Source organism: Castor canadensis, chromosome 5 (genome assembly GCF_047511655.1).
Source record: "Castor canadensis chromosome 5, mCasCan1.hap1v2, whole genome shotgun sequence".
Taxonomy (NCBI): domain Eukaryota; kingdom Metazoa; phylum Chordata; class Mammalia; order Rodentia; family Castoridae; genus Castor; species Castor canadensis.
The window spans coordinates 29,193,547-29,217,923 of record NC_133390.1 but is presented as its reverse complement, the minus strand read 5'-3'; the positions used below and the strand labels follow the sequence as shown (position 1 = coordinate 29,217,923).

The 24,377-nt window shown below is 34.5% G+C and overlaps 1 protein-coding gene across 1 annotated transcript in view; it reads right to left on the bottom strand.

Annotated features, from left to right (window-relative positions):
• Robo2 (roundabout guidance receptor 2) overlaps positions 1-19,920 on the bottom strand; it is a 1,713,446-nt gene extending 1,693,526 nt beyond the window's left edge. Inside the window, exon 1 of the mRNA XM_074072902.1 lies at positions 19,903-19,920. The gene's annotated coding sequence lies outside the window, so the exon portion shown is untranslated. The remainder of the gene's footprint in view (positions 1-19,902) is intronic.
• Positions 19,921-24,377: the final 4,457 nt, after the last annotated feature.

Below are 24,377 nucleotides of genomic sequence, written 5' to 3'. Positions count from 1 at the left end.
ATAGTTTCCCTCATTTGTGGAAGCTAGACCTATAAGTTAAATGTGTATATAAATTCATACATACAACATGTATGACAATGTATATACACACACATATATGTGTGTGTGTATATATATATATATATATAAACAGTGAGAAAACAAAATTGTATTAGTGAGTCTATCTGAGAGGACTATGGGAGGCAGGAGAGGGAAAGAAAAATGTTAGGGAATGAAAAACATTGAAACAACCCTTATATATTAATATAATATTTTATGTATATATATATATATATGTATTTTTTTGCAGTACTGGGTTTGAACTCAGGGCTTACACCTTGATCCTCTCCACCAGACCTTTTTTGTGAAGGATTTTTTTAAGATAGTGTCTCTCAAACTATTTACCCAGGCTGGCTTCAAACCATGATCCTCCTGATCTCTGCCTCCTGAGTAGCTAGGATTACAGGCATGAGCCACTGCCATCCAGCTCTATAAGCTATTTAATATTACAGGAGCATGGTGATAGAGAAAGAATGAGCAATGGAAAAAAAAGTAGTAAGTAACTTGATTAAAACATAATCTATACAGGCCTGAAATACCAAGGTGAAACCTCTTTGGACTATCAAAGAAAAAAGGAAGGGCAGGAGAGTAAAATAGTTTTTTTCCAGACATAAAGAAGAATGAAACTATGTCATCTGCATAAAAATGGATGAACTGGAGATCATTGTGTTAAATGAAATAAACCAAATTCAGGAATATTCTACATATTTTCTCTTACATGTGAAATCTAGGTTTAAAATATTAGGACATGAAAGTAGAAGGGGAACTACTTCAGAAAGGAATGGGACCAGTGGAATGGGGTGGGGAGATAAGGAAGAATAAGGGGAGTATAATAAAAGTATAAATACAAATGTGTGAAAATGATATAATAAAACTCACTGAAATTATAAAAATCTCCTACTAATCTGCAATGTACAAATAATAGAACTTTTATAACATATGCTGAATAAATGGATGTAATTCTCATGCTAATTTTTTCATATACTTGCAAAAACACAATTAGTATTTTGTTAAATTTCCACATACATATTACATTTCTTCAGCTAATTAATTCACCCCCAAAGAAGTGGGATTTTACCATTGGATTCTGTTTTCATGAATTATCAGCTTAAAGCCCAGGACCAGATTTGGGAGGAAACATTTTGTTAAACTTCATTTATTCATTTCTTCATTTATTGAAAAAATTTGTGTTTACGCAATTTTTTCTAGTCCTTGTGCAAAATGTTGTGTGCTGTTATTAAAACATGATACAGTCATTGATTGTGTAGAGTTTACAATACAGGTCTGGAGGGTAATAACCTATTTATTAGAACTTACAGTAACTGTATGTATTCATGCCAAATCAATGAAAAGTCTCTCTGAATTACTTAACCAAGGCCACAACATGAAAGCAAAGGAGCTGCCTGACTGAAAACATTAAAAGCAACTCTCAAGAGGGTCTCTCTCTAACACAGTACATCTTATTGTGGAAATAATGAGGAAAATTAGTAACTGTGCAAATGACAGCACATATGCATCTTTGAGGTTTCTGACCTTTTAGCTTCCTCAAAGCTAGACCACAAACCTTTCAATAGCATGCATAGTATTCATTTTTCACAGAGAATAACATTTTCAGAAACTTTACTCTGTTTTCTACGAAGTGATTTTAATTTTTATTTTAGTCTAATGGGTTTTCTGGTGAAAATATTTTGTGCCGAATAACTGCCTAGTGAAGTGTGCATCAAGCTCACATTTATTTCTCTGAAGCCCTTTTGCCTTAAGCTTGGTTTGATAAAAATTTCTTGTCTACTTTTATTGATGACCATCATACAGCGACCCATGAATCCACACATGACTGTACTTGAGTTTGCAACCATATCTTTGACTTCAGAAAAGAGCTTAGTATGAGATGCTGTGATAGTTCCACAGGACGTCTGTGTATGCATCTCATACTAAGCTCCACAGGACGTCTATGTATGCATCTCATACTAAGCACTTTTTGAAATATTAGACCAGATCCAAGCCTGGGATAGCTGAGGTGGCTTATATCTGATCATTTGTATGATCAAAATCATCTCTCAAAATGGCTTTAATTTCCAGATGTCATGAGATTGCTTGTATAACTGTATTCAGGAAGGGGGTTTGAAAAGGGAGAACAAATTAGTAAACATTGGGAGAAAAATATCCAGAAAAATTCAAGAAAATTCAAAAAGAGGAAAAAAAAACTATGTGTTTTGAATAGACTTGAGGATCTATTTTTAAATCTATATAGTGTCCATAAGCTTCAAACATCACATAAAATAGAGACATCAGTTAACTCAGAGAAGAATCTCTGTAGATTGCCCTCCCCCAAGTGAGCATGCATTTCCATCTCAAAAAATAAAATATATTATGCTGATTCAACATGTAGAAGAAAGAGAAGCATGCCTTGGTGCTGTGAAAGTGAGTTGTTTGGGACATACTGAAGCTTTGCATCTTCGTTTACTGCAGGCTAAAATTTTCACCTCTGTAGCAATGTTTTTGAAAGAAGGGCAATGCTACTAAAAGTGAATGCATTTGGCAGAGCAATGGATAAACATTTTGGCCACTGAATCACTTATTAAAATTCAGTGTATATTTAACTATTTATCCATTTAATTTATATGACAAATACATTTGAGGATATGTTATACACCAGAAAAGAGAAAACCATTTTGTAAAATAAAGATGATTTAAAGAAATATAACTGAGGTGAATTGTTATGGCGTAAACGATAAGGGATCAAAGCAGGAGAGGAATTCAACAAGAACAGTACTGAAAAAGTCATTTCACTTTCAAAGGAAAGGTAAAGAAACCTAGCTAGGGCTAAAATTTAGGTCCCTGACATCATCATCATCATCATTATTATTATTGGTGGTGGTGGTAATGAGATTTGAACTATGGGCTTCGTACTTGCTAGGCATGTGCTCTACTGCTTGAGCTGCAACTTTAGTCCTTTTTGCTCTACTTATTTTGAAAATAGGTTCTTGATTTTTGTCCAGACCAGTGTAGATTGTGTTCCTCCTATTTTAGGCTTCTTGCTGTAACTGGATGACAGACATCCACAACCTCCCCCAGTTATTGGTTAAGATGGGGGTCTCACAAAGATTTTGCCTATGCTAATCTTGAGCTGTAAACCTCCCAGTCTCAGTCTCCCAAGTAGCTTGACATTACTTAGTGTCTCTGATTCTCAGAATCCTCATCTCTGAAATAAGCAAAACAGTTCCAATTGTTTCATAGTTCATAGCGAATTCTAAACGGGTTAATCTATATAAATAAAGCATACAGAACAGTCCCTGGCACTATTTGTTCATTACTATTCCAGGAGAAAAACGAGAACTTCCAAAGATAGCAGGATGCAGCAAACAAAGGTCACTTTCAACAAATGAGGCAAGGACTAGTGTGCAAAGATGGCTGAATACTACAGGTGCATATTATTTTAGAATAATTTCCTCCCTATGCTGGACTCCTTTATCATCTTGCATAGATGGCTTTTTGTACTTCTTAATTTGTCTTTTGAATTATGATGATTTTTGTAAATCACTCCACCTCCAGTAAAAATAAATTCATGGTGGGAACAAAATCTTTGGGATCTATGTAAAAATCATCTATCTATCCCTACAACTAACACATTAGAAAAAAAATTCAATGTTTGTTAAGTGTATAAACATAGGAAGATTCACTTCAAATTTTTATTTGCTTTTTTTTAATCAGAAATATGTCATTAATGGACAAAGAATAAATTGGGAGGATACAGAACAGGGATTAGTATTTTCTGTAATTCTGTTGTAAATAATATGTACCTCTATTTTTGAAGAAAACATGACATTCTACATTGAAATTGCAACAAATTGTTCTCCTTGTGGATCAATAGCATCACTATCACTGGAAATTTCTTAGAAATCAGACATACTGAATCAAAGCTTGTATTTTGACCATACCTCAGGCAATTCATGTACACTCTTGTATTTAAGAAGCAATGTTGTATAGAACCCATTGTGTGTTGATTGCATTGCCAGCAAAAGAAAATATTATCATTTTAATGGTAATACAAAAATATAATTAATATTTAGTAATCTCACATGCTCTCCTCCATACTAAGATAATTTGTTTATTCATGCATGTTGTAATCCCATGAAGTTGCAATTAATGTGACATACTAAAGTGACTGAGAAATCTTAAACTTCCCCAGGTCACAGAGCTAGTGAATCACAGACAATATTTATAAACTTTGCTTGCCTCTCTTCAAAGATCAAGTTTGTTCTAATTCATAGTTATTATATTTGCTTCCATTTCCTGACTTGGTTTCCTTTATATTTCATTAATGTTACTTGCACATGAACAATTTTTAAGCCTCTACAATAATTTTTAGAACATAGTATGCTATCTGTTAATAACGGCAATACAAATATCTGAACATGAGAAATTGTGATTAGATAGCTAGAAAACTCCAAATATTAAAGATTTAGAATTACCTTTTTCTTAAATTATATAAAAACAAAGAAATGAGAAATGCCTTGCAATTCTCAAATGAAATAAGATTCCAAATGGAGCAAAAAGATTTCATAAATAGCCAAAAGCTAAGAATAGTAGGGACTATTATATAATAAAAAGCATAAATATTTCACATAAATGATATCTATGAGTGTCATAGAAGTACAATTTTGTTTTTAGTGTTTAGTTACATTCAGCAATATGATCACAAAGAAATTTCTGTACAGTTCACTGTGCACTACAGCACAGTAAATCACCTCACTAGACACAGAGCTTTGTAAAGGAAATTCCACTAGATATTCTTAATTAATAGAACGTACCTCTACTGTGTGTGTGCATGTGTGTATGTGTGTGTGTATGTATTTATATGTACACTTTCCTATAGGAAGATTGTATGTGAAAATCTTTTGTTTTAATCCCATCAATGAGTGGGATGCCTTGGAGCCTGAAAAAGATAGAAATTGACATTTTAAAAGGCACATTGACAAAAACATACCTGTACCCAGCACAACAATAAAAAATTAAAAACAAATAAATGGCAGATTGACTTCTGAAAATAAAGATTTGTAACCTTGGTCATTTTGTAGAAGAAAAGTAGTCTCAAGCCTTTATGCACCACTATTCCCAAAGCTCATTTTATGTATTTTCTACTTTACCACTGACTCTTACCACAAGTCCTCTTCCTTATTCTATAGTTAGCTTCTGAAGAAACTACTTCATCCCCAAAAGTGCTTGAGGAAAATGCAAAGTAGTACTGGAATGGCATTTACTAATTATAGCATACATTCTACAATCATAAAAATGAGAAGGCTTAAAAGTAGACTTTGTCAATGTTTTCTTATCAGATACAAAGAAAATGTAGTCTGGGTATTCAACAGAACTTGCCTGAGATCACATAGTAAGCCACACTGGACAGGCTTTTTTTTTCTCTGTGGCATATATTGTTATTCTTTAATATCATATTAGTATATTTCCAGACCATAGTGGAGACATTGTCCACAACCTCAGGAGCTGTATAAGAATCAACTAAGAGCATCTGGGAAAGTATTTAGGGATACACTTGGAAAGTTTATGTAAAATATTGATAGATAGGAGCATCAAAAACTGAGCAAACAATACCAGAAAAAGTAAAATCATATTTAAATTTCTATATGATACAATTCATAAGTTATTCTAAATTGTAGAGTTGAACTTTGCAAATTTGTGTATAAAAAGTTTGAAAACAAGAGGATTTCAAAATTATGAATGAATAGACAAAAGTAATCAGAACAGAAAACAGCAGAATGTTGTCATCCTCAGGAGATCGTAAAAGGCTTCTCAGTCTCAGAAGATAGAATTTATATGTTGAATGTACCCTTTTCTGGCTGTACAGTAATGATTATGGCACATATTTTCAAAAGCTTTTAGAAAGGATAGAAATGGCTCATTATGCATTCAGCAAAGTGCTATGATGGGGATTCTTAACTATCAGTTATTTTTAAAATTCCCATAATCTCTCTATAAATGACAAAGTTACATAAATATGGAGGGATAGAATTAGCCCTGCATAGGTGGTAATGCAATTCTGTTTTCAACAGTAAGATATTTTGAAATACACATTGTCTAATCATGTTCATGTGCACCTACACCTGTCAAAGTAGCTAAGGGAATCTTTCTCTAGAAGATAGATCTTTGTTTTTTCTTGTAAATGAAGGTATTTTTCAAAAATAGTCTAATATTCACAATTTCATTGCTCTTAGAAAATTATTTCCATGGTAAGCACACAATTACTATAATTCTGGCTATCTAGAACTTAAATGTGTTTTACTTCAAAAGTTCTTAATACATTTAAATGATAGAAGTTTAAATGTTATAAATTTTTAAATGTTATGTGTTCTCTGTTCAAAGTGATTTTTCTTAGTCCTATTTTATCTCTGTCTTCAACCCTTCTTTTTTCATCTCTGTTATATTCCCCTTCATAGCTCTTATTATGTAAATATTTTGTCTATTTTTGTGATTGCTGATTTTTTATTTAATAATAATACTTCAGTAAGTCAGGATCTCATTCCTTTATTATCAACACTCAACTGCCAGCACTTGGCACAGGATCGACTGGACAATGAAGTGCTGAAAACATGCAATCCAGTAAATCTTGGGGAACGGCAGGTACGTTCTCTTATACTCTTATGTTTATTCTGAAAATAGATTCAGGGCATTAAAGAATATTTCCAACCACATTTTGCCAAAAAGAGATTTTTTTGTCCCCTATTTGGTTGGAATGCCCTAGAAACTGAACTTGAAATCAGTATACTAGATGTTTATTGAGAAGAGTCCTTGATACCAAGACATGGCTGCTAAATAACAGAAAATTCCTGGCCACCCCACCATATAATCCTTTCTCAGGCCTTACCCCACCATCACAGCCTAGGATTCCAGGGAATATCAGACACAGACTGATCTTTGATAAGGGCAATAAAAAGAAAGTAGAAATGGGGGGGAGAAAAGAATCATCCTTGATACTAAAACCTGAAGAAGCAAAAAAAAAGGAAGTAATGATAGAGGAAGGAGACTAGCAGTGATGCAATCTCTCAACCAAACTTACAATGACCTCTAGAGATATCTGAATTTGGACTAGGACAATGGTACTTTAACCTCATACTTCAATCAGTCACTTGACCAAGGCTTCCTTGTTAGGGATATGACCATGCAAGTGAGGCAGCTCCCCATAATGAAGGAAATTCTCAAAGAAGGCTGACAACTAAGTGTTCTCTTCCACAGTGCTCCCACCAGCATGGAAAATAAGTCCTTCATTCACAAAGGAGATAGAAGATAATGTAGCACAAAGTACAGAATAATAATTATGTACTTCACTTATCACTGAGTGATAATTAAAACAAAATGGATGTTTGTTTCTACCAGGCAAATTAGTTCACAAATATAGCATTTGAGAACCTAGAGTGGTGGATGAAATTCTGGGCAATATTAGGAAAGTCTTATGATATTCTTGGTATCACCTTTAAACATTTGGGCAATAAGTGTAATACATACATAAGTCTCCAGATTTGCTCTTTCATCCAAAAGAAATCAAGAAGCCTAGACTACTTATATTTTAGTCAACTGAAGTTCTATTTTTTTAAAAAGTAATGATATAGGATTCCAAGATGGCAGCTAGAGGTAGGAAGCAGAAAGCGAGCCTCCTATAGTGAAATCTTGGAGAGACGCTGGAGACACACTTTGCAGGCATAATCACTGAGAAAAGGCATAACTTTGACCCCTCCATATCTCCAGCCGGCGTAGAGAATCTCCACCTCACGTTAAACGGAGAAACGAGGAGGGCCCCCAGGGCCGCCAGTGGCCGGCACCCAGATGGCTTGGGAAGATGAGGACCAGGTGAGCTTCATGGTACCACAGTACCCCCACAGACAAGCCTGGGCCAGAGCAGCATAGCCCCCTGGACAGACTGACCTCTGCCTGGGGAAAAAAAGAGAAACTGAGTAATAAGCAATAAGAACAATTAAGACACACTGGAAAGAGGGTGGGGCACCCTGAGCACTGAAGATTCGGGGAAGGGAACCCATCCCGGGACTGTAAATAAGCAAGCCAGGTGGGCAGGAGAGCCTCTGGCGGTAGCAGGGCGCACGCCCAGCAACCAGGAGCAGGAAAGCCTGTGAGAGTGGCAGAGGGAGGAAAACTCCACAGGAGAGGAAGGAAGACCCACTTCCCATGTGAGCTGTAAACAAACATGGCAGCCAGCAGGAGCAGCAGCACCATCCAGTAAGCAGGAGCAGGAAAGCTTGTGAAAGTGGCAGTGGGAGGAAAACTGCACAGGAGAGGGGGGAAGACCCACCTCCCACATGAACTGTAAATAAACACGCAGGCCTGACAACACGGGGGCAGTGTCACCTTTCCCAGTGCTTGGAAAGGGGAAAGCCTGTAGCAGAGGCTCCTGCACAGGAGAACTCTGAGCAAACAAAGCCTGTGGGACCAGGTGAGTGCTAAGTTCACCCCAGAGATCTGCATAAATAACACTTCCAGCTACAGCAGGCTGAGAGCAGCAGGCAGGCAAGCCACAGTTGCAGATACCACTCTCAGAACTGTCTCCAGACTCTTTTTTTTTTCTTTTTCACCCTACCTTTGATGAGAGAACAACCGATTTACACCTGTAAGCCAAAAAACTTACTGAAACTGTGTTGCATTTGAACTTAGGACACTTGGTGGGGCTTTGTGTGTGTGTGTGTGTGTGTGTGTGTGTGTGTGTGTAGTTTTGTTCTACTTTATGCATCCCCTTTGATGAGACAACTACAGAACAACATCTGAGGCACCATCTCCAGGACTGGAGACTGAGACGGACACCCAAATTATTAAGACTGAAACTGCATTGCATATAAACTTGGAAGTTTTTTGTTTTTTGTTTTTTTTAATTTTCTATTTTCCATTTTATTTTAATTCATTTTTATATATAGATATTTCTTTCATTTACTTATTTTTTATTTTTTTATCTTTGATTTTCAATCCTCTCTCTGTCTCTCTAATGTCTGTTCAGCTTACTGTCAATTAGTATACTAACGTTCCCTGTTTATACCTTTGAAACTTTCTTATCTGAAACCTTGTTCTGCTTTCTCCCTCTTGTCTGTATATTTGTTTTCCCCTTTTCTTTAACTTCTTGCTTTCCATCTCAGCTCACCATTCCATTCTAAATATTACCATTGTTATTATTACAAGCTAGAAAATATTTAATTGCACACAGTACAGGGACAGTAACAACACCAACGATAATGACGGGAAGACAGAAAAAACAGGGAAACCAGTTTCCCCACAGCAAAAAATTAGTACAGGAACCAGAGGGGAATGAAGAGAACAGAAACTCAGATCCAGACTCCAACAAAATGAAGATAAACTATGCCAAAGGACCCAATGAAGCCCACAAGAATAATTTAAAAGAAGACATACTACAAGTACTCAATGAGAATTTTATAGAGATGATACTGGATAGGGTCAACCAAAATGTACAGGAGACACTCAAGAAATTCCAAGACAACAAAAATAGAGAATTTGAAAAAGCAAAAGAAGAAATAAAGGAAACCATAGAAGCACTGTATAAACACCAAAGTGAAACAGAGAACACAATGAATAAACGGATAAATGAACTCAGGACAAAAATAGACAACATTAAAGAGGAAAACTGCCAGGATATGGAAAACCTCAGAAAAAAGAATGAAACAGAACAGCAAAACAAAACGGAAGGCCAATCCAGCAGAATAGAACAAACAGAAGACAGAATCTCAGAACTTGAAGATGAAATGGTAATTAAAGGAAAAACCGAAGAACTATTAATTAAACAACTCAAGACCTGTGAAAAGAAAATTCAAGAACTCACCGACTCCATCAAAAGACCAAACTTGAGAATCATGGGCATCGAAGAAGGAGAAGAGGTGCAAGCGAAGGGAATGCGTAATATATTCAACAAAATAATAACGGAAAATTTCCCAAATCTAGAGAAAGATATTCCCATACAGATGCAAGAGGCCTCCAGGACACCAAACAGACCAGATCAAAATAGAACTACTCCATGACATATCATCATTAAACAACAAGGTCAGAAACTAAGGAAAGAATATTGAAGGCTGTAAGAGATCAAACGAGATAAAGAAGGACATTCCATACTAATAAAAGGGGAAATAGACCAAAAGGAAATAATAATCATCAATCTGTATGCACATAATGTCAACGCACCCAATTTCATCAAACATACCCTGAAAGACCTAAAAGCATATATAAACACCAACACAGTGGTTGTGGGAGACTTTAACACCCCATTATCATCAATAGATAGGTCATCCAAACAAAAAATCAATAAAGAAATCCAAGATCTAAAATATGCAATAGATCAAATGGACCTAGTAGATGTCTACAGAACATTTCATCCAACTGCTACACAATATACGTTCTTCTCAGCAGCCCATGGAACCTTCTCCAAAATAGATCATATCCTAGGGCACAAAGCAAGTCTCAGCAAATATAAGAAAATAGAAATAATACCGTGCATACTATCTGATCACAATGCAGTAAAAGTAGAATTCAACAACAAAAGTTAAGACAAAAAACATGCAAACAGCTGGAAACTAAATAACTCATTACTTAATGAAGAATGGATCATTGATGAAATAAAAGAGGAAATTAAAAAGTTCCTGGAAGTCAATGAAAATGAAAACACAACCTACCGGAACCTATGGGACACAACTAAGGCGGTCCTGAGAGGAAAGTTTATAGTCATGAGTGCATATATTAAAAAGATTGAAAGATCCCAAATCAATGACCTAATGATACATCTCAAACTCCTAGAAAAACAAGAACAAGCAAATCCCAAAACAAATAGAAGGAGAGAAATAATAAAAATAAGAGCTGAAATCATTGAAATAGAAACCAAAAAAACCATACAAAGAATTAATGAAACAAAAAGTTGGTTCTTTGAGAAAATAAACAAGATCAATAGACCCCTGGCAAACCTGACTAAAATGAGGAGAGAAAAAAACCCAAATTAGTAGAATCAGGAATGCAAAAGGGGAGATAACAAATAACACCATGGAAGTCCAGGAAATCATCAGAGACTACTTTGAGAACCTATATTCAAATAAATTTGAAACTCTAAAAGAAATGGACAGATTTCTAGATACAAATGATCATCCAAAACTGAACCAAGAGGAAATTAATCACCTGAATAGACCTATAACACAAAATGAAATTGAAGCAGCAATCAAGAGTCTCCCCAAAAAGAAAAGTCCAGGACCTGATGGATTCTCTGCTGAATTCTATCAGACCTTTAAAGAAGAACTGATACCAACCCTCCTTAAACTGTTCCATGAAATAGAAAGCAAAGGAAAACTGCCAAACACATTTTATGAAGCCAGTATTACACTTATCCCAAAACCAGGCAAAGACACCTCCAAAAAGGGGAACTATAGGCCAATCTCCTTAATGAACATTGATGCAAAAATCCTCAACAAAATAATGGCAAACCGAATTCAGCAACACATCAAAAAGATTATTCACCACGACCAAGTAGGCTTCATCCCAGGGATGCAGGGGTGGTTCAACATATGAAAATCCATAAATATATTAAACCACATTAACAGAAGCAAAGACAAAAACCACTTGATCATCTCAATAGATGCAGAAAAAGCCTTTGATAAGATCCAACATCATTTCATGATGAAAGCTCTAAGAAAACTAGGAATAGAAGGAAAGTTCCTTAACATTATAAAAGCTATATATGACAAACCTACAGCCAGCATTATACTTAATGGAGAAAAATTAAAACCATTCCCTCTAAAATCAGGAAACAGACAAGGATGCCCACTATCTCCACTCCTATTCAACAGAGTACTGGAATTCCTAGCCAGAGCAATTAGGCAAGAAGAAGGAATAAAAGGAATACAAATAGGTAAAGAAACTGTTAAAATATCCCTATTTGCAGACCACATGATCCTATACCTTAAAGACCCAAAAAACTCTACTCAGAAGCTTCTAGACATCATCAATAGCTATAGCAAGGTAGCAGGATATAAAATCAACATAGAAAAATCATTAGCATTTCTATACACTAACAATGAGCAAACGGAAAAAGAATGTATGAAAACAATTCCATTTACAATAGCCTCAAACAAAATCAAATACCTAGGTGTAAACCTAACAAAAGATGTGAAAGACCTCTACAAGGAAAACTATACACTTCTGAAGAAAGAGATTGAGGAAGACTATAGAAAGTGGAGAGATCTCCCATGCTCATGGATTGGTAAAATCAACATAGTAAAAATGTCAATACTCCCAAAAGTAATCTACATGTTTAATGCAATTCCCATCAAAATTCCAATGACATTCATTAAAGAGATTGAAAAATCTACTGTTAAATTTATATGGAAACACAAGAGGCCACAAATGGCCAAGGCAATACTCAGTCAAAAGAACAATGCAGGAGGTATCACAATACCTGACTTCAAACTATATTACAAAACAATAACAATAAAAACAGCATGGTACTTGCACAAAAACAGACATGAAGACCAGTGGAACAGAATAGAGGACCCAGATATGAAGCCACACAACTATAACCAACTTGTCTTTGACAAAGGAGCTAAAAATATACAATGGAGAAATAGCAGCCTCTTCAGCAAAAACACTGTTGGCTGGGAAAACTGGTTAGCAGTCTGCAAAAAACTGAAACTAGATCCATGTATATCACTCTATACCAACATTAACTCAAAATGGATCAAGGATCTTAATATCAGACCCCAAACTGTTAAGTTGATGCAGGAAAGAGTAGGAAATACTCTGGAAAGAGTAGGTATAGGTAAGAACTTTCTCAATGAAACCCCAGCAGCACAGCAACTAAGAGATAGCATAGATAAATGGGACCTCATAAAGCTAAAAAGCTTCTGTTCATCAAAAGAAATGGTCTCTAAACTGAAGAGAACACCCACAGAGTGGGAGAAAATATTTGCCAACTATACATCAGACAAAGGACTGATAACCAGAATATATAGGGAACTTAAAAAACTAAATTCTCCCAAAACTAATGAACCAATAAAGAAATGGGCAAGTGAACTAAACAGAACTTTCTCAAAAGAAGAAATTCAAATGGCCAAAAAACACATGAAAAAATCCTCACCATCTTTAGCAATAAAGGAAATGCAAATTAAAACCACACTAAGATTCCACCTCACCCCTGTTAGAATAGCCATCATCAGCAACACCACCAACAACAGGTGTTGGCAAGGATGCAGGGAAAAAGGAACCCTCTTACACTGTTGGTGGGAATGTAGACTAGTACAACCACTCTGGAAAAAAATTTGGAGGCTACTTAAAAAGCTAGACATCGATCTACCATTTGATCCAGCAATACCACTCTTGGGGATATACCCAAAAGACTGTGACACAGGTTACTCCAGAGGCACCTGCACACCCATGTTTATTGTGGCACTATTCACAATAGCCAAGTTATGGAAACAGCCAAGATGCCCCACTACTGACTAATGGATTAAGAAAATGTGGTATCTATTCACAATGGAATTTTATGCAGCCATGAAGAAGAACGAAATGTTATCATTTGCTGGTAAATGGATGGAATTGGAGAACATCATTCTGAGTGAGGTTAGCCTGGCCCAAAAGACCAAAAATCTTATGTTCTCCCTCATATGTGGACATTAGATCAAGGGCAAACACAACAATGGGATTAGACTATGAGCACATGATAAAAGCTTTAGCACACAAGGAAGGGGTGAGGATAGGTAAGACACCTAAAAAACTAGCTAGCATTTGTTACCCTTAACGCAGAGAAACTAAAGCAGATACCTTAAAAGCAACTGAGGCCAATGGGAAAAGGGGAACAGGTACTAGAGAAAAGGTGAGATCAAAAAGAATTAACCTAGAAGGTAATACACATGCACAGGAAATCAATGTGAGTCAATGCCCTGTATAGCTATCCTTATCTCAACCAGCAAAAACCCTTGTCCCTTCCTGTTATTGCTTATACTCTCTCTACAACAAAATTAGAAATAAGGGCAAAATAGTTTCTGCTGGGTATTGGGGGGGTACAGGGAGGGGACGGAGTGGGTGGTAAGGGAGGGGGTGGGGGCAGGGGGGTGAAATGACCCAAGCCTGGTATGCACATATGAATAATAAAAGAAAAAGGAAAAAAAATGAGAAAAATAAAGTAATGATATAGACAGATTTTATTTGTAATAGATTAGCAATACAATTGTATCACTTGCTAATTATTTTATTGTGTTTGTAGCCAACTATCAAATGATACAGGGTGAGATACAACTCTAGAGAAGGATAACAGTGTGTCCTATTTATACAATAGCTTTCTTTGAGGGCCACCAAAATGTTGAATCACATTGTTTTATACCTATCCTTAAAAATTACACAAAGAGGTCATAGGATATAAAGATAATTGTGTTGAAAAACTTTCAGTTTAATATTATAATTTAAATAATTAAATATTATTCAAATTTAAACATAATGAATCAATATTTAACAAAGTAAAGAATGTTTATACATATTCCTCCTCTCTATTCCTGTTCTATAACACTTTAAAATTACTCAGAAATAGAAAAAATTATAGCATTGCAATAAAACAATATGTCATTGAAGGAGTCAAATGAAATAGAAAGAAACCACTATATATAGAGAAAAATTCATGTAACAGAACCTTGAAAAATGCCTACTATTAAAAAAAACCAGAAAAAGGGGAAAATATTCAAGCATGTTATGCAAACACAAGCACATCCACTAACTTAGATCCTGTAGACACAATAAGGGTACCAAAAGCAGAAAATATGATGGTGGGCAAAGATATAAATAGGGAAATACCGAAGGAAGAATCAGTGATTAATAACATGAGTAAGCATGATCATGTATACACTAAACTCTATAAGAACTTATCTTCATTCTAAGTTCCAGTAACATGATAATGAAAATAAGTCCTATGGTAGACCACATAGAAAAATTCAATAAGCAAGCTCACATATCAGACATACAGAATTATGGTATAGTCACTAATAGCACACTTCTGATTATTCCCACAAATTTACTTAGGAGGAAAGGCACAAAGGTAAAAAGACCTTTCATACCTTTGAGGGTTGCAGTTATAACATAGCATCTAACTTACACCAAGTTACCTGCCCAAGGTCAGATAAAAAGAGAAGGCAAGGAGGCCTTCCTAGAATTCATTGTAAGAATTGGAAAAGAATGAATTCATGGATGACTTGTCATTCCAAAACCTGGATGGAGAGAAGATTTTAGTTTGATATTTGCAAAGCAACTGACGTAACAGTCTATTCTCTTCTGTTAGCAGTGTTATGGGCCAGGAAAGTGCATAAGAAGTAAAATCACAGTTTAACATTAGAAGCTTACCTATAGTAAAGAGCCCTCTTAATTAAACATAATACCAGAGGAGGGGAACTTCCTTCTTTTTCTAGAACCCAAGGCGTCAGAGCCAAAACACTAGGAATTGTATATAGAGCTACAAGGCACAACTCTCACTTGTGGGCTGGGTTGCCCCATTTCTTCTGAATAAAAACAGTTTTCACAAGAGGTAACAGAAGGACTTTTTTCATGATGGCCACTATAACATTTTTTAGAAATTATTAGTGACATATCTCTGTGGAAAATAATATTAAAACATGCTTATTACTAAAAATTGAATCTCATTTCTTAAAAAAATGTCATTGAACAATAGGAAATCATTAGCAACCTGTCTTTTATATTTTAAGAAAAGACACTGGCAGAAAGTAAGGAAAATAGCCATCATTGGAAATGAAGAAAAATGAAAAATGAATTTAGACATCAATCAAAAATAAATTGGGAAAACTCAAAATATTACTTTTACTTCTTAGCTAAATCATTGTGTTTCTGAATATTTGCTTTTAATGAAGCCAAACCAGTACATGGATATAAAAATTAGTTTATCAAACAAATGCCTCTTTCATTTGACTCTGGAATATTTTATGTGACCTCTGTTCTTTGATTTGTTACCCTTATTATCTTTTATTCATGCTAAAATTAAGATGAATTTCATTTTATAGAATACAAGATGTTGGCTATTGGAAGAACTGCTGATGTGTATAAAGGAGCAGAAGGAATCCACTGAGGGTTTAAAAAAGAGTGCACAAAATAGGCATTTATATATTCATTTATTTTCAGACAGGATCTTGCTATGTATCCCAGGCTGAGCTGGAACTTGTGATTCTCCTACCTCAGCTTCTTTGGTGCTGGCATGGCAGGCATGTGGCACTACTCCCTGCTGCAAATAGACACTAAATGTTTATTTTCAATATTGAAAACTAAAGTATTGACAACTGTAAATGGATTTATTCATTCTTAAAAATCTTGTTTAATTTAGAAACATCTCCTCATTTAACCATTATAGCCTTTGTACTTTGAACTTTCTCCCTAGTCACTCAGCATAATCTCTACACATACATTGCACAGCACCTGTAACAGTGTGTATTCTTTTTATAGTACAGATCTCTACTCAGCAACTATATCAACCCCCTAAAAACAGATAGTATCTTATTCATCTTTTTATCTGACGTGACTAAATGAAAATGTGTAAAGAATGAATGAGTGATTTTTTCCTAACTTCTGTAATTCTTATTTCTTCCACCATAAACATGCAAATATCATATACACAAACAATAACTTAAAGGTTTGCAGTTCAGAGTTTTCTCTAAATTTTAACACATTGCTACATAGAAGTTAAGTTTTATGATGGCCATCAGTGTCTCCTCCTCACCATTTCCTAATCAGAATTTATAATTTATAAATTATATAGATGAAAAATGGCACTCTGACTCAAACTTATTCTTGAAAATTTTAAAACATGCTAAGTGGTACCTGAAGAAAGCAACTAAATAAAAGCCATCTATCGTTTTCTTTTAGCAAGAGGTACTCAAATTAAAGCATAGTGTTTCTGATTTTATGAAAAGTCCATCAGTCAATTCTTTCTTTACATGTATGTGAAGGATATATAGCTAATTATTTTGAGAGAAAATATAGTATCCCAATTACAGATATTTTAGTCTGAAAACCTATGAAAAGGAATTTATATTGAAGTTCAATTATTTTAGTAGAGATATGATTCTATGGATATTGAGGAACCCTTCTTTGAGGGAAAGCTTTCTTTTCTCTGTGGGGCTGTAGATAGGTTGCTCCTTGTTCTCAAGCACTCACAGATTGGAGATAAGAAAACATGAGAAAGAAGGCTACAGAAAAGACAAACAGCATTTGTTACCATTCTCAGATAGACAGAAACTGTAAGAAAATAGATTCCAGAATGGCAGAGCACCTCCAACCTTGGACTGTGGCTTTCCTAAATGGATTTTCACTTAGCAAGTATGGTTTCATGGGTTTGTACCTTTGGCAGTGGGGATATAATGATAATGTGGTAGACTAAGTTTTCTCTTAAAGAGAGTTCATCCTCCTTTAAATAACCTTGAGAAAAGTCTAGTCCCAAGAAATGAAAGGAGATAGAGGAGAAATGACTCAGATTAGCAGGAAAACAGATTTCAACCTTGGTTGGGGTCATATTGTAATAGCCCAGTCATTGGTGGAGTTAACCTGAATCGTGACGAAGGGAACAGTACTTTAATTCAATATAGAGTTTTCTTGATAAACAGCTATTAACCTCAATGATGCTATTACTAAAGTGTATACTTCCTTTCTAAGTTTTTTTTTCACAACTTACCTTCAAGAATTGACTAGTGTCTGGTCCTCAGGTAGACTATAATCAATATGATGACAGAGATTGCTCAGTCCACATATCATTAACTATCCAGTGTTTAGCCACATAAGAGGCATTAATAAATTTTGGAAAGGCATATGGAGATACAAGACCACATGGGTATATCATGAAATTATCACAAATTTGCACACCTTTAAAACATGAAACATTTTTCATTTGCTGTAGCCAATTCATGTGTTAATCTTTTAAATTTGTTTGATGGAGTGTATTGACAAGTAGCACTTGTGTTATTAGTAAAATTTCTTCAGAAAACATCTGTTCACTACACATTACTGTAACAGAACTTTGTTTTACAGCACCTTTTCTCTGCAGATCAACTTTTAAAAATACAATTTTTTCCTATGTCTTTATAGAGAAATTTTACCCTATGAAATCTTACAATATCTAGTTAGTCTACCATGAAATAAAATCAATATAAAACTGGGCCATTGTGAATCTAAGTTGAATGGTCATGTTTTTAATAGCTAAGTGCTTCAAATGAGCAAGTAAGCACCCATGATTTCCTAAAGCTACTTTTCACTTAAAAGTATCATTAACCTAATAATTTAGCAATGATAATGATAATATGAGATATATTAAACTGATTTTATTGGCTTAGACTCTTATGCTTATTGTTCTGATTTTTAGCATCACAGAAACACCAGTAATGTTTTCAATAAATAAATTTAAAACATTTTTAGAAAAATATGGAAATATTTTAATGATGGTTCAAGATACCCATCTGTAATCTGAAAATCTGAAATCCAAAATGCTCTAACATTTACAATTTTTGGGTGGTACCATGATAGCTCCAATGTAAAATTCTAAACCTAGTCTCATTGTCAGATCACAGTCAAAAACTTGGACACTTTAAGCCTAATTGTAGAAAGTGGATATAAAAAGTTATGTTTAGACTTGGGTCCTTTCCATGTAAAATATCTTGTTATGCATATAAAATATTCAACAATTGAAAAATTGAAATACAAAATTTTGGATAACAGATATTCAACATATAATAATATTGTATATCATTTTAAATTCTAAAGTATTAAAAATCTTTTTTCTTTCTTACCTTTTAAAATTTTATTCTTCCTATACATTAATTTCAAGTTCATTTTATAAAAATGACTTAAAAATCCTGATTCAATTCTTCATCTCCTGGAATTTCCTCTTTCAAAACTTTTTTTCTATAGACCAACTATTTCTAGTTTAAGACTATCAGAGGATTAATTGTCCCTTTAAATATGGATTTTACTGGTTTAAAATAATGAATAGAACAAACATTTACCACTGTCTTTTACAACATACAGAGTAGAAAACAAGCAAATGTGATGGTGAAAGATCATTCTATTCATCTACCAAGACATTAATCAGTTGTTAGAACATGCCTTAAAGAATTCTACTCATAATATGAACTGGTTAATTCATTTATTCATTCTTTCATCTTTTTACTAAGCATGTCATAAGTATCTGCTAAAAAGAGTAAGATGTCAGATTAATTGAAATATTAACTCAGCTCATGTATTAACTGCTCCCTCCAGAATATGTTATGCAAAATTATTTTTTCACTGAAATGATGGGGTGTTAATTTGAATCATGTTTGATGATACCATGGATAATAAGCTTATGAAACATTAAAATAACCACTTAAGACAGTGGTTTCTTTTTTCAGCTTTTACAAACATGACCTGAAAAAAAATCAATATACTTTTTTTAATGACCTCCAGACATGGACAAACCTGTTTTTCAATCTCATTCCTTCCATTTAAAAGTAGAGCCCTGTCAGGAAAGTTACTTAACTTGTCTGAACTCCAGTTTTTCTTATCTAAGCAGATTAAAAATAGCTGTCTCTTAGGTTTTGGTAAAGACTTAATGAACTATATGCAGAATTCTAAATACACTAATATAAAATTACTGGAAATATCTTAATAATTACTTTTGTCCTTGCATTCAGTACTCCATAATTGTCACCTTAAATTTTGTGGCATGAAATAGCAGATACTCAGGGATTTAAGGGTCAGGAGTAGAGAAAGACAGCACACAAAAGTGTAATAATCTCTATGTACAAAGTCTGGAGCCTCAGCTATGAATATGCAAGCAGCTGGACTCACCTAGAAGCATCTTCACTCGCTGCTCTGGATCCTAGATGGGAATCACTCAAATACTGGGACTATTAGCTGGAATACCTACATGTATCCTCTCTATGTGGCTTGGGTTTCTCATAGCATAACAGCTAGGATCCAACAGGAAACATCCAAGACAAAGCATTCCAAGAGTAAACATCCTAGAACCAAGTGCAAGCTTCATAGCCTTTTCTGACCTTGCCTAAGAAGACACATGGCATTACTTTTATGTGAGCCATCACAAGTCTACTGTGATTTCTATGGATAGGGAACATAGCAAACACTAACCAGTAAGTAAAGTTTGAAAGAAAATTTTAAAGGCCATTTTATAAAATCACCATAGTTTCCACCCATTCTCCATCAGTGATTAGATGGTCTGATCATTGGTGATGCTTTTTGGAATCACTGCTAGAAAGTATTCTGCAACCATTTGAGAACATCTTCCCATTCCCAGCCATTATAAGGAATTTGACCACATCACCTTAGAAAATGTGATATCTGATGTTGAACTAGTTAGGAATATATTCAAGCTGTTAAAGGGAGTTTTGGAGTCTTTAAATGAACATGTTTGAAATATTTTTCAGATGACTTTTTTCCTTGACAATTTGAGACTGAAAACTATATTTCTTTCACAGTATATGACTGACCATGGGGGTCTTCTTAGCATCCAATTCATGTACTCCTGTAAATAATTTATAAGAAAATCAGAGAAAAGGAGGTCAGAGCAGGTCCTGTCTTGGGGTTTGGTACCAGTGGGAGAAGATGTGGGGAAAGAGTGTAGGAGGGTGAATATGGTTCAAATACTATGTACACATATATATAAATGGAAAAATGAGACCTTTTAAAACTATTCCAAGAATGGGGGAAGGAATAAAGGAGAATGACGGAAGGCATGAATTCAACTATGGTTTATTTGATATATTGCAAGAATTTTTGTAGATGTCACAATGTACTCTCAGCATAACAATAATAAAAAAGAAAAAAATAATAATTTGTAAGAAATAATTTTGAAGCTCTCTGAATTTCACTACTGATTTCTCTAATGTCTACAGTGTTAGAATACCAAATAATATACTAAACCATGAAACATATTTACAAATCTTAATTCAGTTAGAACAATAAAATTTTGTGCTCCATGTAACACATGTCATTTTTTTTTGACTTCTTAGGAAAAAGATGAAGCTTTCATACTATAAAATATTTACTTGGAGTACAATTAAGTAAAATCCTCATTGTATATATTTTAAGTATAATTTGAAAATAACCAATATCAATCACACTGTCATGTGACTAGTGTTATTTTTTATTATGGTGAACCAGATGACTTTTTCCTGAAAGGTACATCTGTTGTGATTAGCTAATTCCATCTTGCTCTATAGTGACAGGAAAGACTCCAATAAGGAGCATATGGTGGCAGTGTCACCAACTGGTGAAGAGTACTCTTGGATGCCTTAGACTATTTTAGACTTGGAATGTAAAGCTGTTACTTTATGATACAAAGTAGTAGCTAAATAATTTCTTTTCCTTCTCATTATTTTACTCTTGCTCTTTTTTTTTTCATTTTTTCTTTATGTTTTATCCCATTTGGGCTTATTTCAATTCTGTCTGAAATAGTGCGAAATAGCTGTCTTCTTTTTCAGGGATTGTAGCTTTCTGACAATTGAGTCATGCAAGAAGCCTAAAACTGATGAAATGTGCTAGCCTGACATGACTAATCATGGCTTTCCTTTGATCATTAGCTTCTAGGAGCAATGGTACTGCTTACGTGGATTAATTAGAATGTCATATTAGTATGTTGAACTGTCCAGCAGCTAATCACTTTGATGTAGAACTTTGCTATAGGAGGTAAGTGGGGGAGGCAGTAGAGAGTAATGAAGGACGCCTAGACCATAATGCTTTAGTAAAGATATTAAAGCCACAAAATATGTTTCCTTAAATTATTCATTTATTCTGACTAAACCTGCTCTTTGAAAATGGTATCCATGCTCATGTTTTATTCCCTGTTTTCCCCAGATAGAAGACACAGGAATTGTTCTTGCTTAGATTGTTTCTTCTCCTTGTTATTTACAATATGGAGTTTGAATGTTTGAAAAGTGGGGGTTACAGTTTTATAGGACAGTTAAGAATGTAATTTTTCTAAAGGCTAAAATTTCAACAAAAAAGATTTTTCAAGATGCATTAAAATTTCTCCTTGGAATTTGACTGTAGCTACTTGATGTATGTCATGGACTATGAGGTCAAGTAAAGCATCTGCAATATTCAGTAAGTGCCAGTTTGGTTAGGGTCTGGATGGCTGCTTGTGTGCATTGTGCTGTGTAGAGCAATCCAAAAGAGACCAAGATAGAATCCCTGCCCTTCAGTTTAGTCAAGTGGGAGAAAGTGGAGAGATACCAAGAGCTGTCAAGTTGCATATAGCCTTGCATATCCCAGGCTAATTTTGGATATTTCCTGATACATTTTTTAAGAGCAGGAGGTACACAATATTAGATCTTAAAGTAAGAAAAATTTTTCTAGAAGCATCAGGTGGTATGTACTAATGGGAATTTGGGATGTAGGAAGGAATTGATTAAAATGTTTCTAGATTTGACTTGCAATTGAGTAATAGAAATCATACTCAGGTATGTGAAGATAGAAATAAAAGTCTGAAATAAAACCTATTAAAGCCATTGATAGTAATTGGGCAATGGTCAGGAAAGGTGACTTTTCAATAGAAGGCATACAAGGAACTAGAGTTTGCCAGAAATGAAATGAAGTGGAGTAGAATGGAAAGAAATGGAAACTAGACTCTAAAGATGTGAAGCTATAGTTTTGTGTCTTACCACTTCCATGAGCTTGAGAAAAATATTTTGAGGGCTTTAGTTCTTTCTTGTCCATAGTATCATTCAACAAATAAGTACTTTAAAATGATATTTTGAGGATATATATTTTTCAGAGGAGGTCTGAGAATGCAGAGGACACACAAAGCATAAAGCCATATGCGATGGTCTTTAGGAGTGAAGAGAAATGGTGAGGGAGAGAAGAAATTTAAACACAAAAGAAATGAGAAATGAGAAGCTTCTCTCATGACTACAGTGAGAGAAGCTGGTGTGACACCACATTAAGCAAAGTTGCCTTTCCTCTCAGACCAATGAGAAACACTGAAGAATTTCTGAATAGCCATCTCTTTTAGATGATGAACAGATCAAAAGCGGACCAAAGAGGATGCAGGGAGATCTAGAAGCCATGGCAAAAGCCTAATTAGAAGTTCAAAGAGAAGCAGGTAAAGATTATCCAACATTCACAGATAAAATATTTGATCGTAAAGTTTATCTCTTTAATTCCTACAGTCTTATCCTTGTCAGAGATAGACATTATCAGAGTCACAGTGAAAAAAATTTTAATGTCCAGTTCTACTACGATTACTACAATATAATAGCAATCACAATAATAATTACAACTACAGTTTACTGTGTGCTCAAGACTTCTCTAAAAATACTCCATATATTTCTGATACCAACACAGTGAAATGAATTTTATCAGTTTTATCTAAGACTATTATTGCTCAGAGAACTTTAGAAACTTAATCAATATCACAGAGCAAGAAAGTTGTACTCTACAACACTCTGAATTTCATGCCCTACTTTTGACAACAGTGCTAACATCAATGCTATTTTCTTTCTTCTCTTAATCAGTGGTGTCAGTCTCTGCTTCATAACCTATAGAGAGAGCATATATCAATTCACAAAATTTGCAATTTAATTTAGCAATCTCTTTTTTATTGTGCTAGGTGGGGGTACATTATAGCATTTACAAAGGTTCTTACAATGTATCAAATATATCATACTTGAATTCACCAGTATCACTCTCTTTTACCTTCTCCTCATTCCTGTAATGGTTTCAACAGGTATCATTTTTGCATTTACACACATGTGTACACATTTTTGTACTGTATTCACCTACTGATTTTTTTAAAGGTTGCCTGCTATTCAAGTGCATTTGGGAAGTCACTTAATTTATTGGCAACAGATCAAATGACAATTTATAATCAGCTTCCACTCATGGTATGCTTTCAGGAAGTCAAGTTGATCCAAGATAAAAAACTAAATTTAGTAGCTTTCATGTCTTTTTCCTCATACTGATTTTTTGGATCAGGATCATAAACTGGACCAACGGAAGTCTACACATTGTCACTAAATTTTATACTGTATCTTAATTGCTAATCTTTGAAGCTCATGCTTATATGGTTACAAAGTTCAAGATATGTAGTTTAAAAGAATAGAAGGCAAATTGAGCTACAACAAAATTTTGCTGATTATCATTTATTATTGAAGCCCAGCTAGCCTCAAAGTGGTCTCTTACAGCTAGTGAGTCATTTACTTTAAAAGCATAGCTCAGAAAAGCAGTGGTAAGAGCATTCTGTTCTTCTCACTAAGAAATCTTAGGACTTCAAGATAGCTTTAAAAAAATAAAGGAGAAAGATCATA